This window comes from Apis laboriosa, unplaced genomic scaffold (genome assembly GCF_014066325.1).
Source record: "Apis laboriosa isolate Shangri-la unplaced genomic scaffold, ASM1406632v1 scaffold40_cov151, whole genome shotgun sequence".
Classification (NCBI taxonomy): Eukaryota; Metazoa; Arthropoda; class Insecta; order Hymenoptera; family Apidae; genus Apis; species Apis laboriosa.
Genome location: NW_025223180.1, coordinates 303,046 through 317,151, shown reverse-complemented (window position 1 = coordinate 317,151; position 14,106 = coordinate 303,046).

Below are 14,106 nucleotides of genomic sequence, written 5' to 3'. Positions count from 1 at the left end.
TCTTTTTTCGACTCGAGGCCAACCGCGGGATATCGAAAGAAAGTGAGGAGGAGGAAATGACGCTTGCATTGTGATTTTTTTTTTTTTTTTTTTAGTAACGCCACGAGACGTAAGGATCCGTATCGAATTACGATCTCGCTCGCCTCGCGACTTTTAAGGTGGTCAAGCGCGTTTCCCCTTTCTCTCTCGATCGATCCTTTCGCTTTTTCCGTCGAGACACGTCTCTTTACGACCCGCTCATTACCCATGTGCGTCTAAACCCATGCAACCTCGGACCCCTTCCGCTTCCGCCTCTGCAAACCTATCTACGCGATCGTTCTTCGAAAAGGGAGGGGGAAAAAGTTGAAGTCGATATTTTTTTGTTACCCGCGTGCATCCCAATTTCCTCGTACCAACCAAACACTTCCATCGTATATGTAACTATCGTCGTGAGTTTATACGACGAACCATCCTCTATTTAGATCGATAATCTCCGTTTGATCTTCCGTTTAACGAGCAGCTCTCTCGTCATAGAACATGCAAATATCATGCATAATTTTATTACGTAAGCTGGTGACGAATCGTGAGATATCGTTTCTTCCAACCCGCGATAATGTACCTCCTAACGGTGTGCAAATCGATCAATTATCACCCGACTATAAATCGCAACTATACGACTACACGCGGACGGCAAACAAAGGAAAAATCCTTAACGGTATGCGTGTAAAGAGATATCGTATATCTCTGATCGATATCTCGCAATTGAAATCGTGGATCCTGCCTATGCGCCACGCACGAAGATTTACGATATCGGATATAGGGTCGAATTGTCCGAAACGTGGGATAAAAATGAGAGACGATGCGAGGAGTCGATTAAACGTATCGAATCGCGAATATATATATATACGCGATTTTTCACGCGCGACGAGTTTAAAGTTTTTTTAAGTTTCGACTGTGACGAGCGGAAAGATAAAGAAAAGGTAAGGAAGAGCGGTTGAAACCGGTTGAAGCGGCGCGACGAGAGAGAGAGAGAGAGAGAGAGAGGTGAGCGATGGCTCGTCAACTCGATGACAATCGATGACAGGGACGGGCACGCATGGATCGCACACGTGCCGCGCGGACCACACGGGAAACGATGCGCGCTCGCGCGCTCCTTTTCACGGTGCCCACCAATTCATATGGTAATGGCGAGCCCCGCCGCGTTATTCTGCCTTTATTAAGTGCACCGCGTCTGACCCATTTCGCCTGTCAGCCCGGCTCCAGGAATTTCTGAGTCATCCGTCGCACCACGCCGCTAATAACCCTCCTCTCGCTGCTCCCACTTTTTTTCGGCCTATTTCCCAAAACACGGATCGAACGGCGCCGCTCTCGCTCCGTTTCGGGAAAACAACCGCGATTAATACGTTCGCACGTGTGTGGAATTTGAAGATTTTGAAGAGCGGAGAGATCGTTTGGAGGGAAACGAGAGAAGGGGAGAGAAGGAAGGCGGTGCACGCACGCACGAAGCCAGGCTAATTCGAGGTGGTCGCGGCACGAGCGGCGAAACGTGGTTAATCGTGGAGCTCGTTTCGAGGGATCGTTGGTGAAACAGCGGAATGAATAGCCGTGGTTATTTGGGTGGAAAGGGTGGAGGGGGAGGGGGAGGGGGTCCCGCTCGATGGCGAAGAAGGACGGTGCGCGTCGAAAGCGGCGAGGCGGAGGGCGGGCTGTCATAAATTTAAGCAACAATTAACATTGGGAGTCGGCCTGTTCCCACAGACCTGCATACGTATCTGTATCGCGGTGAGCGGCCGTACAAAGTCGGGGCTCACGGAGTGTAGCTCGGTGAAAAAGATGCGTGCACACGCGAGTCTGCGCTCGGTTCGTACGCGGAGAAAGGAATGGAACGATAGGCAGAAAGGCGAAAGGGAGAAGGAGCACGATACATCGTTCGGAGGTTACAGGTTAAACTGTTCTCTCAACGCCGTCCCTGATTTATTAATCATCGCCGCAGCCGCAGGCTACCTATATTATTATCCTCTTTCCATCTGCCACTTCATTTTTCTCCTCGAAAATCATCCTTGCGATTTTTATCCCCCGACCACGACAACACCGATCAAAAACATCGCGAACAAATTACGCGCTCTTCTTTTTTCTTTCTTTTCTTTCTTTTCTTTTTTTTCTTTTTTTCTTTTTTTCTTTTTTTCTTGACGAAAAAGTATCCGGAAAAAACGTTGGGACGTCTCTCGGTTTATTCGATCGTTGATTCAAACGTTAACGTTTTCATCCCATCGTATTTTTCGTTCGAATCGGTCGAATATCCTGAGCAGACGAAACATTATCGATTATCGAATCAACGCGTTGACGCGACGAGCTTCGTATTAAATTCGGAAATGGACGCGACATTCCTTCTCCCCAAATTGGAATGGAAAGAGGAACGAAACGACGAGTTTCGCCAACCGAGCTCCCTAATGCGGACATCGATAAGATTCGACGATTAATATATAACTTTACGTTCACGCACACTTCGAGTGTCCGTATCTCTTTGTTACTTTGGTGCCAAGAAATGAATTTTCCAATTACAACTACGATCTATAGCGATTCTTTCTTGAGAATCATCATTTTTCACGTTGTTTGTAAATGGTTACATCAATTTTCGCATTCCTAGGAATGGATTACAAAACACATTTTTCAAATATCAATGTCATCGTGTTAAGTAATTGTACAAACGTAGTGAACCGAGAACGAAAAGAAGAAGCTGTTACTCGGTGGATAATATACATTTTTTTCTTATATTGTAAATTAAACTTTTAACGAACGAAAATGAACTTTTATTAATCAAAAGATGATCTTTTCTCTTAAAAAAATTCCCTTCCCTTGACGCTTCTCTCAACGTCCCTTTTTTTTATACGTCCCTTTGCGATATTTTCTAAATAAATATTTCCGAACGTTAGTTATATAAATTTCGTTCTATAAATTCTGTCGATAAAAAATTTCTAATTGTAGGATCAACACCATCTCGCGTTTGGACGCTGGAAACTCCGACTCGTTACTAGCAATACAGGATATGCAAGGAGGTATTCGTGACGTCACAAACAGGGAGGATACCATCGCGTGAAAAGAAATGTACGAAATAAATCGCGTTCCGTAGAAAATTAATCGATTATTAATTTTTTACTAACAATTTCTATATTTTTAAGATCGCATCGCGAAGCTAACATTTCCGACAATTTTCTTCGACAAATTTTAACGCAAAATTCTTGTTAATTAATTATTTGTAAATTATCATCGTAAAGATCGTCCGAATCGAGAATCCTCGCTTCGTAATCGAGTATCGAACGATCGATTTATTCGTTTAAACGAGAAACAAACTACGAATAAAAATTATACGTGAAATTAAAGAAGGAAACAACGTTTGAAACGTATGCATTAATAATTAAAAAAGAATTTTGCAGTAATGAGAAATTGTAATGAGAAAATGTAAACGGAGATCGCGTATCAATGGCGTCGATCCGACGTAGCGTGTTAATCGTCGATAAATAATTAATAAAAAAGAATTTTACGTTAAAATTTACACGAGAAAATTGTTTGAAACGTTAGCTTTAAGATGCAAACTTAAAAGTATAAAAATTATCGGTAAAAAATTAATAATTAATGAATTTTCTGTGTATCGTGATCGAAGTGGTGGGAGAGATTAGGAGCCGTATAACCAAAGTTAGTGGCACGTTCTCTCTGTCCTTCTCGCGCAATGTTGCTCTTTTTATCTGTGACGTCACGAATACCTCCTTGCATATTCTGTATTGCTAGTAACGAGTCGGAATTTCCAGTATCCAAACGCGAGATGGCACTGATCTCAAATGTTCCGAGAATTATTTTTTTTCGTTTAACTAATAGATAAAATGGACTACTTTATGTTTCCGTATGTCGTATATATATTTTAAATATATTTTCGTTATTTCGTACGTTATATATATGTATATTTCTGTATTCTATTATATATTATCTTGTATATATTTTGAATACATTTTTATCGTTTTATATAAAAATCTGTTGAAAATTATTCGTCTGTATTCTCGAGAATTTGAAAAATTTCGCATGTTATTTTCCATTTTCTCTGTTACGAAATTCGAACAAAAATATTTTCTGTTAAAAATTTCAATATTGTAATTAGTAGAATATAACCCGAGAAAAAGTGGCATACGAGAGTTCTTTTGGGATTTTCAAGATTTGAATTTTTCGAGTATTCGGCTCGATCAGTTTTACGATTTTTTATCGAGAAAAGAAATAGCACGTAAAATTTTTTCACAATTTTTGAAAGTAACAATTTTGTATTAGGAGAATATAATTTAAAAAGAAGTAGTACGCAAAATTTCTCTGATATTTCCAAAAACAAAAATTTTTTACAATACACAGTATGTATATTATAATCCATTTATTATAAATCATGTACATATATTACATGTATTAAAAGTGGTGGAATTTTAATTTTTTAATATATATTTATCAAAGCCACAATTTTAATCTATCAGTAGCACGAGTCTATCACATAGTCACCAAGCGTCTTTCATACGAATTGACGATAGTTACTCGTTGTACTACTAACCGCGTTCACTCGACAAAAATAGTCGAATTTATTAAAAGATCGGACTTTTGAATGATTGTTCGTAAACACCGTTAAAAAAAGTGATTAATAATATTATTTACAGCTTCATTCCCAGCAATATTTTAAGATAACTCTTCGCGCTTCGATTATTATTTAAAATTCGAACATCTCGTTCAAGCTTAACATGTTTGATAAATTGTTATTTTGATAAATTTCTACGTGTAAAAAATATATCTTTAAATTTTTTAATCCCTTTATCGTCGAATCACAAGGATGAACGATAATTGCAATTGTCAAGAATTTTATTAAGAGTCTCTAGATATTATTCGTCCAGAGTAGTATCATCGATCGAATACAATAAACATTCCACTCCCTTCCTTTCGTTGCAAGTTCCATTTCGCGTCCATCGATAGCATCGCCGACTATGCATCACGACTCGGTGTAATGCAACACCATCTGCATTTATCCGAACTTACCCGTAGGATAAGATCTTCCCGTTATCGATATCAATTCGTATCGATCAAAAAGAACTGGGAGATAATAAGAATATTCAACGACGTCGTAGGAGGCAGGGAGGAGAAGAGTCTCGAAGAGTCTCTGCTCTCAATTTCTCGGTTCCTCGATTCCAATTGCGTCGATAAAATAAAATATTACCCCAATTCACCCGTTTCAAAGTTTAATTCGTTTAACGGGTTCGTTTCCTAAAGAAAAAAAAAGAAAAAAAAAAAAAAAAAGAAAAGAAAAAACGTGCTGCTAATCTCCATCGATTCCATTTTCTTCGAAACGCGATCTTGGCACGGGTGAAAAGAAAAAGTATTGATTTGTTTTTCGAAATTTTATTAAAATTCGGAGGGGGATAACGAATAAACGGGAGCGTATCAATTTGATAGAAAAGCGGAGAATATCGCGGCTACTTTCGTCGCTGAATTATTCAACGATGTCAGCCCGAAGCCACGCGTGTATTAAAGCCGCGAGCTAGAGCTCCACATGACGCGGTACTTTGCCAACAGCTGCCTGTTTGCTGTGTTAACGACGTACGCTAATCGCTAATTACACACCGCTTTAATTATCGACTCATTGTTCGAGCCGCGTATATAAATAAAGTAACGCGAAATGACGTTTAACGACTCTATCCGCCGATGTTCCATTCAGCCTCCGGACTTCGATCTCACGTGTCCATTCTATACCTATACGCGTACACTTACACATCGGGGAAAGTCAAGGTAAGATCGAGAGAAAACATCCATTCTCGACAACGTGGATATACGCGGTGAATGAATAACTGGGAAAAATTTAATCGACGAATAAATTCTATTCCCAAAATCCCTTTTACTTTTAAAAATGGATTGTACGCGTTGTTTGTTTTCATCTTCTCAATCCGTGCATCAAAATAAGGTAAATTGTTAGCCAAGATCGTTACCTATCGACGACTCGTACCATTATTCCTTATTCTCTAAACCGACAGATGTTCGTTCGCACGAATAGCTAGCTATCTTTATCTAAAATTAGGAACGATAATTTGCCTGTTTGCTTAACAACTTTGACTTATGAATTGCGTAAAAAAGAAAAAAAAAAAGATTATCTCGAAAAAGAACAGCGAAGAAAGAAACGCAAATATCTGGTAAATAAAAATAATTAGAAAGAAAAGAGAGAGAGAGAGAGAGAGAGAGAAAAGATAAGAAATTCGAACGAGACGAGAATAAAAAAGTTTGAACTGACGCCATTTTAGGAGTCCTGTATTTTTTACTCTCGAATGGATAAATCGGATAAGAGGGTCGTGGATCCGGAACGAAGGTAATCGCGGACCATCGGAGTTGGAATTGTAAACACGGCTTAAAGTCTGGATAGACGAATGCGGCGCCAACGTAACGCTGACGCAACACGTAAGAGGAGAGTAAACGCGAGACGATATGTCTCGCGACGAAAGGCAATGCCGTATCATCGTGGATTTTCCGAAAGAACAGACGGCTACTTTGCTTTTGAGAGTGAATTCAATTGTCGCAAAAAAATAAAGAAAAAAAAAGAAGAAAAGGAGGATCACGAAGAATAATTCGCGTTTCGATCGAAAGAAATATATGGCGAGATGCAAAACAACGCGCTCACGAAATGGAGTTCGAGTTCTTTTGAAAATTCGATATTTCAAGATTTCGGTTATACGACGACTATGACAAGCAAATGGATCTCATCGTATGACGCACGCGATATTAATCAACTTTCCTCGAATCGTCGCGCGCTCCAAACACCAAGATTATTTCTGGCCAAATGTTTTTCGTTAAAATTTCACGATCGATGCGTCTGTGACGTAGTTGGATTACAGTTCGCGTTCAAAAACTGTATATTCGCGTGACATTTACGGTTGCGTCATAACCCGTCTCTCGCGATATCCTCCTATATTATCCTCCATTTTCGATCGACATCCATAATTGATCGACGAGTTTTAAATTTTGCTTCATTGTTGTGCCTTCGTTTTTATTTTTTTTATTTTTTTGAAGCGAGCCCAGCACGCGATAACGAATACACGAATCTCTTAATCGAGTAAAAAGCAAGAAAAAGCATGGTAGTTGAAACGAAAGAGAGGAGAGGGAAGAAGTACGGGAGGAAGGGAGAAGATCGGCGCACAAGGTTGGAACGACGAGGCAAAATAAACGAGAGCGAGGAGCGAGGAGAAGAAGAAAAGAGGGGAGGAGGTGGAGGAAGGGGGGAGGGATGAGGAGAATTGGCAAAATCGGCGTGGCGAGGGCCTCGAGGAGGACGATGCGTAAGGCAATAAATATCGCGCGATTAGATCTTGGAAGCAACCCGCTGTCGGGGTTGCTTACGAACACGGAGGGAGCGTCTATTAATCACCGGACGTTAATCAACGAGCGAACCGCTAAGTAGGCCGCGCCATTAAACGCAACGTATGCATACATGTCGCGCATACGTGCGCATGCGTCGAAAATCGACCAAGTGTCCACGTCGGTCGAAATATGCCCGGCGTATAATCGAAGGCGTACAAACGGACGAATGTGGATAGGTGGACGAAGGTGAAGAGGAGAGGATGAAAAAAAGAAAAATAGAATCATCTATTGGAGCTAGGCCCGATGTGTGGTAAACCCTTAGCCTCCTATTATTGGACGGAGGGCTCCTACCTACCGCAGACCACGCGCCTGCATCTCTCTCTCTCTCTCTCTCTCTCTCTCTCTCTCTCTCTCTACATTTTTCGAGAATTAATCGAAACTAATTGGCAATTTGTGCGAGGGAACCCTTTCGCCTTTCGCGTAGAATTACGACGTTCCAACTGCTCCAACTTTTCGCTTTTCGAATCCCGCCGACTTTATTATTCCATTTACGATTCCACGAGCTTTTCAAGCGAGCGGCAATCTTTGTTAAATTAATAAATCTTTGCGTAAAACGAATGCGAAGGGATAAAACGAAGTGGGAGGCAAAAGTGTGTCATTCCCGTGAAAGTATATATCAAGTTGGTGGAATAGTCGGTGAAATGGATGGTGGATAGGAAATGGTGGACGGATTTAAAAGTTACAAGTGTCGCAAAATATTCGATTGTCGGTGTCTGTCGTGGATTCGAATTACACCGCAGGTATACATATACTTTGGATGCATCTCGAATGTAAAGCTTTCGCTAAACATGTGTGGTGATGGTGGGTCGAAGGGAGAAACTGAAATAGCGAAATTGAAAGAGAATAAAAGAAAGAAGGAAGAAAAGGAAGGAAGGAAGGAAGGAAGAAAGAAAGAAAGAGAAAGATAAAGAGAAAGAGGAAGTGGGCTCTTTATGGACTTGTTTGTCGCTACGTGACTTTTTACGAATTATTCGAAAACTTTGAACCCGCGCACACGCCACATTCGCAATACCGTTTTAGACGATCGCGCGACGAGATGATTTCCTCTTTCTCCGAATAAGTACCGAGTACCCAGAGCTCGACCATTTTTATAAACAAAAGTTCCAATCGCGAGATCCAAGTTTGTAAGTCCAATTTTTAAACCTTTCCGTACTCGTTCGACTTTCGTCACATCCTTTAAAAAAAAAAAAAAAATAACGCTTTTCGCGTTCAAAGAACAACAACAAATTCAATATTCTTCGATCTCGCAATTTTCGAACAAACGATTAAAAAAATTCACATCACGAGATTACCCACAGGTATACGCGTATCCTTTCTTTTTTTTTTTTCTTTTTCGTTGGAGATGAAACAACAGGGTACGTTCTCCCTTCTCTCTGTCTCGTAATGGTTGGCGATCTGATCGCGCAAAGTCCGGTAAAACCGAAACAAGGCGGACTCGTGAGATAATGGAAAGGGGAGGGAGGAGGAGGCAGCGGAGGACGAGTGGTGGATGTCGTTGTAGAAAAATAAAGTCTGTGAAAAGACTGAGAAAATATGTCGATAAATCTAACCGAGTCTAGCCGAGATAGAGATGGCGAGCGAGCGGGAAACAACTGTCTCGAACGAGGGCTCGGGCGGACTATTATTTCTCCCGTGGTCGTTCCTCTCCTGGGCCACGACTCGAATCCGTCCTTCCCGTGTATCGCGGTGAGAAGGGCAACGATCCTTCCTCTCTCGGGAGGAGAAGGGGGGAGTTTTCGCGTTCCTGTTACGTTACTCGTCGACATACTTTTTCCCCCCCCTTTCCCACCTCCCTTCACCCAAAAATTATACACACGCTTCTATACGCGCGATCGAGTTTCACAACGCGACGCATCGACGAATCCAACGATAATATTTACTTCCGCACCGAGGATCGAATCGCGTTTACTAAAATCTTTCTCCTATACTTTCTCTTCGCATACTTTGGAAAAATCATTCGTACGGATTACCTTCGCGAAATCGACGGAAACTCTTTCTACGATCGATCGCTTTCCCTCATCGTCCCTCTCCATTGGGATCTCTCTCTCTCTCTCTGTTCGATTCCCTCGTTCCAAGCCCGCTTCCGTCTCATCGATATTACCTCGCCTCCTCGAGTTTCCAAATTTCCTTCCCTCGCATGCAGCGTCGTCAACGTATTCTCTACGTTGTACGTAAATGTCAAACATACGCGTTGACATTTATCGTCATCCCTCCTGGAAAATATATAGCTGTAGATTTGTTATAGAATACATCGCGAGATTATTAACCGATATATACCGATACCAATATAAATACCGATAAAAGATATAGGAGATCGAGGAAGAAAGACGAGTAAGTTTAATCTTAAATATATATGTATATATATTTCTCGTATAATTATTTACTTAATATAATAGCGTAATGTACATGCGATATATTCTGTGTGAAAGTCTAGCTTATATACATATGTGAATAACACTTGGTGCAATTTTTTCTTTAAACTTTCCATCTTTATTTAATAACATTCGTCTTTGGTATATATATATATATATATATATATATATATATACCTTATATATATATATATAAGAATCGTGTAATCTTTGTTATACATATTTTTCTTTCTTTTTTTTTAACCGTAATATACTAAAAAAATAACACAAGTGAATTAGTACATTTTGGAATGTTTTCGATGTAAAAAAACATTATATAGGTATCTTCGTACTATATCTCGCGTTAACAAAAAGAAGCAATCTACGCTATTACACTTTCTTAACCGCTATACGTTTATTATTTAGGTATTATAAAAAAATATTTATTTTAACATTTATACAATATCTTTCAATTACAATTGTATAAGTCTAAAATATTTAGGAAGATCATATATATATATATATATAAATACATAGGTTTGATATTTCGTTACTTGTATTTTATATATATGCGATTAGAAAAATTCTCTTACTTTTATTACGAACGTACATATATAGATTTCATATATTCTTCTTTATTTACAACTTAACGATCGTCGTTAAAAAAATATCGATGATATATGCATCACGATCACCATTGTCTAAAAATTTTTCATCACCTTTTAACAAGAATAGCGAGAACAATTTCGATTTATTATTACCACTCACATTTTGTTCAAAGTCTCAAGCATTTCCATATTCGCATTTCGATACGATTCTACCACGATTGGAAGAAAAAAAATAAGAAAGAATTTGCAGACGTACGTTTCCAAAAGATTTTTCATTATTCTGGGAAAAAGTAAGATTCTGGTCAGCCACCCATTTCTGTTGAAACGGGAGGATCCATTCGTTGTTCGGGATATAATAGAGATAGAGAGGATAAAAAAAGACAAAACTATCGGTATTTACAAGATGAAACGATTGGACGATTTAAACGTAGAACAGGTGATACGAAGATGCGGATCTACGCAATAGTTGATTTATAGGTTGTATCGAGTCACGTATCCAAGGCCGCTGGCAAAGCTCGAAGCGAGTGCGAGGGCGTTACTCGCGTATGACGCGTGCAATTTCTCGTGAAATTATTCCACGCACGCCAACGGCAGTCGGTGATATATGGACAGCCGCATAAAAGACACGTCCCTCCTACACGCGTGACCCATGACCGAACCCGAATATTGAATCACTTTAATATCTCGGAACGAGACACGAGACGAGTCACGGCCCGCGTCCACCTTCTCTCCCCTCTCCACCTTCGACCACGTGCAATACCTACCTACATAAAACGTCCATTCTTTAGTTTTTAAATAATCTCTTTTCAAATTTTCCTCTTTTTCTCTTTTTCTTCCCCTCATCTAAACGCTTCCTCACCTGTAAGAATTTACACGCGTCGCGCGTCCTCCACGTCGAAATCGAAAAACGATTATTTAGCCCGATCATTCGATCCGAGAGAAATTATTAAGCTTACGAGTACGAGGTCGAATCGCGATAGCGATGGCCCAGAGATCCGATCCCACCACCACCGATACTTCCAAAATCTTATCTTAATTTTTCGTTCGTTCTAATTAGAGTTTTCGTTAACTGGTTGCTAAACTTGACTAGATTAAGAATTCGAGATGACACAAATAAAGTGGTTCGAGAACGTAAATAGGAGAAAAAAGGAGTACAAATACGGATGGAGCGTAGTGATACAAGATTCTCGATGAGAATCCTACTACTCGTACGTAGTAGAGGATAATTCATCGCTAATTCGAATTATCGTTTCGAGTATGCTTCGAGCGAGCCCAGCGCAATAACCTCGATCGCGCTCGACGAAAACTTGGTCTCCGTTTCTACAAAGATTCTATAAAAAAATAATTTAGACACGCGATGAAAAAGTTAGGAACCATTTTACGCGAATTGCCATGTAGCGCAAATTGATCGCTTAGAGTCAAACTTTTAGATTATCAAAGCTAATTTTAATTTTAATTTTATACACGTATATATGTATATATATATATACTATATAGATATCTCGTTTAACGAATTATATATACGTTTCTAAAATCATAGGCTGTAGTAATACGGTTACTACGAGTCTCGATGATTATCGACGTAGAAACGAATATTTGTAGAAAATTTGTACATTTTACGATGCTGATCCAATCTTTTTTTTTTTCTTTTTTTTCTTTTCTTTTCTTTTTTTTTTTTTTTTTTTTTTACGGAAACGAATGCCAGGTTGTAATAAGCCTTTTATCTTTACCCTTTCCTTTTCGTATGATAGCAATTCATTTATTTATACGTACTTATACTTTTAAGTTTTGATTAAAATCGTACAGCAAACGTATACAAGAAAAAAATGAAATATTTCGTACGAATACGTTACATAATAAAAATACGCAATATCTTTCGAAAACGATCGATTTCATAAATAAAAAATATAAAAAATTATCTTACCCTTTGATAACGGTTATTGAACAATCCGATTCGAGAAGATTAAATTAAACGTTTAAATTAATAAATTGGTAAATGTATTAAGCGCTTAATTAAATATTTCTGGTAACATCGAGATTTTTCGAAATATAAAAGTTGCCAAACTTAGATTTAAACTCTTTATGCTCGTTTTATAATTTTTCGAAATCGAAAACTAAATACGTACATACATGTAGTAGCGTCGATCAATATCGATTATCGTTTCGAATCTTAAATCTCTAAAATGTACGAAAGAGCATTAAAAATTTTTTTTTTTTTTTTCTTTAAACGATCAGTTACAAAGATGCAAAACTAATCAACGTTATATAATTATACGTATTATATTTACACCGACGTAACGTAATTTTTAACGTAATTTTAAGAAAAGATATCAAGAGATAATATCCCTCTTATAATATTTACTCGATCGAATAAATATCGATCGAAATTGTAAATATATATATATACGCTTCTTTCGTCTTAAAAAAACGAATAAACGTTCATCGAATCGCTGTTCATTTTTTAAAGCAATTACGTTAGAGAGCTGGAAATTAAAATTAAAATACTGAATACAAAATTTTCGCAACGGAAAATAAAGTTTAAATACTCGATCGCACTTTTTATCGCACTTTAACAAGATCTGCAAAAAAATGTTTCGATTTCGATGTATTTCGCGTTATTTACCTTCGATACTTAATTACGCACAAACGTCATTTTAAATAATAATTTTTGGATGAAAGAATTAATCTTTGCGCGTCTTTCTCTTCGAAAGATTACGAAATTTCTTTTTTAAATTAATCGCTGAAAGGAATAATCGCTTTATAATTTTTTCCTTTACATCGATCTCGAAATTAATCTCGTTTTTCAAATAAAAAAGAAAAAAAATTTCTCAACGATCGCTATCGATCAAAACGAAACGTTGGAGAGACAAAGAGAGAGAGGAAAAAAAAGAAAAATGGCAATAATATGTGGAATGACTTGCGAAGAAATTACAATTGCTACGTTAAATATAGAATGAAAATAAATGTTTACAGCACAGTATTTACATAAATAAAACTGTATGAAAAGAATTTTCAAGTAAATATACTTGAAACAAGAGTTGTACATACACAGATAAACATACATAGATTATCTATCGATAAAATAAATATCAAATTGAATATATACTATACCTGAATATATTATAATCTTTTACCTGCCCGGTAGTAATTATCGACAAGCAAAAAAGTAAATGTATAGTTAAAACGAAGAGTTTTTATCAGTCGATCGATTAAGAGAAATTAAAAGGATTCAATAATTAAAGATTCGTTATATTTTACTTACAAAATGTATAATCAACGAACCATCATCATTATATATATGTGTATATATATATATACACACATATGTATAAGGCTAACTGGCCGATTGGTTTATTTTCACTCTAAAACTAGGAAACAGAGTTCGAACCAAGACAATTCTCGAAGCAAGATTAACAATGGTATACTCGTAATCTCTCGTGGTCGAAGTTAAGTACTAAATCGTAATCTTGTGAACGTGAAATTAAAATTAAAAAAAAAAGGGGAATAACGTGGTAATGGATTGGATCGTAATAAGATTATCGACAAAGTGCATTTATTTTCATTAATGACGAACGTTATCTTCAAAATAGCGTGTCGAGGAACATGTGTCGTAGGAGGGAAAAAAGGGGGGAGGGATGGGCATCGATCGTTACTATACAAATATTTTCACATTTTCGCAGAATGTCTCGTCGTCGTGATATCTTTTCCTTCTTCTTCTTCTTCTTCTTCTTCTTCTTCTTTTTTTG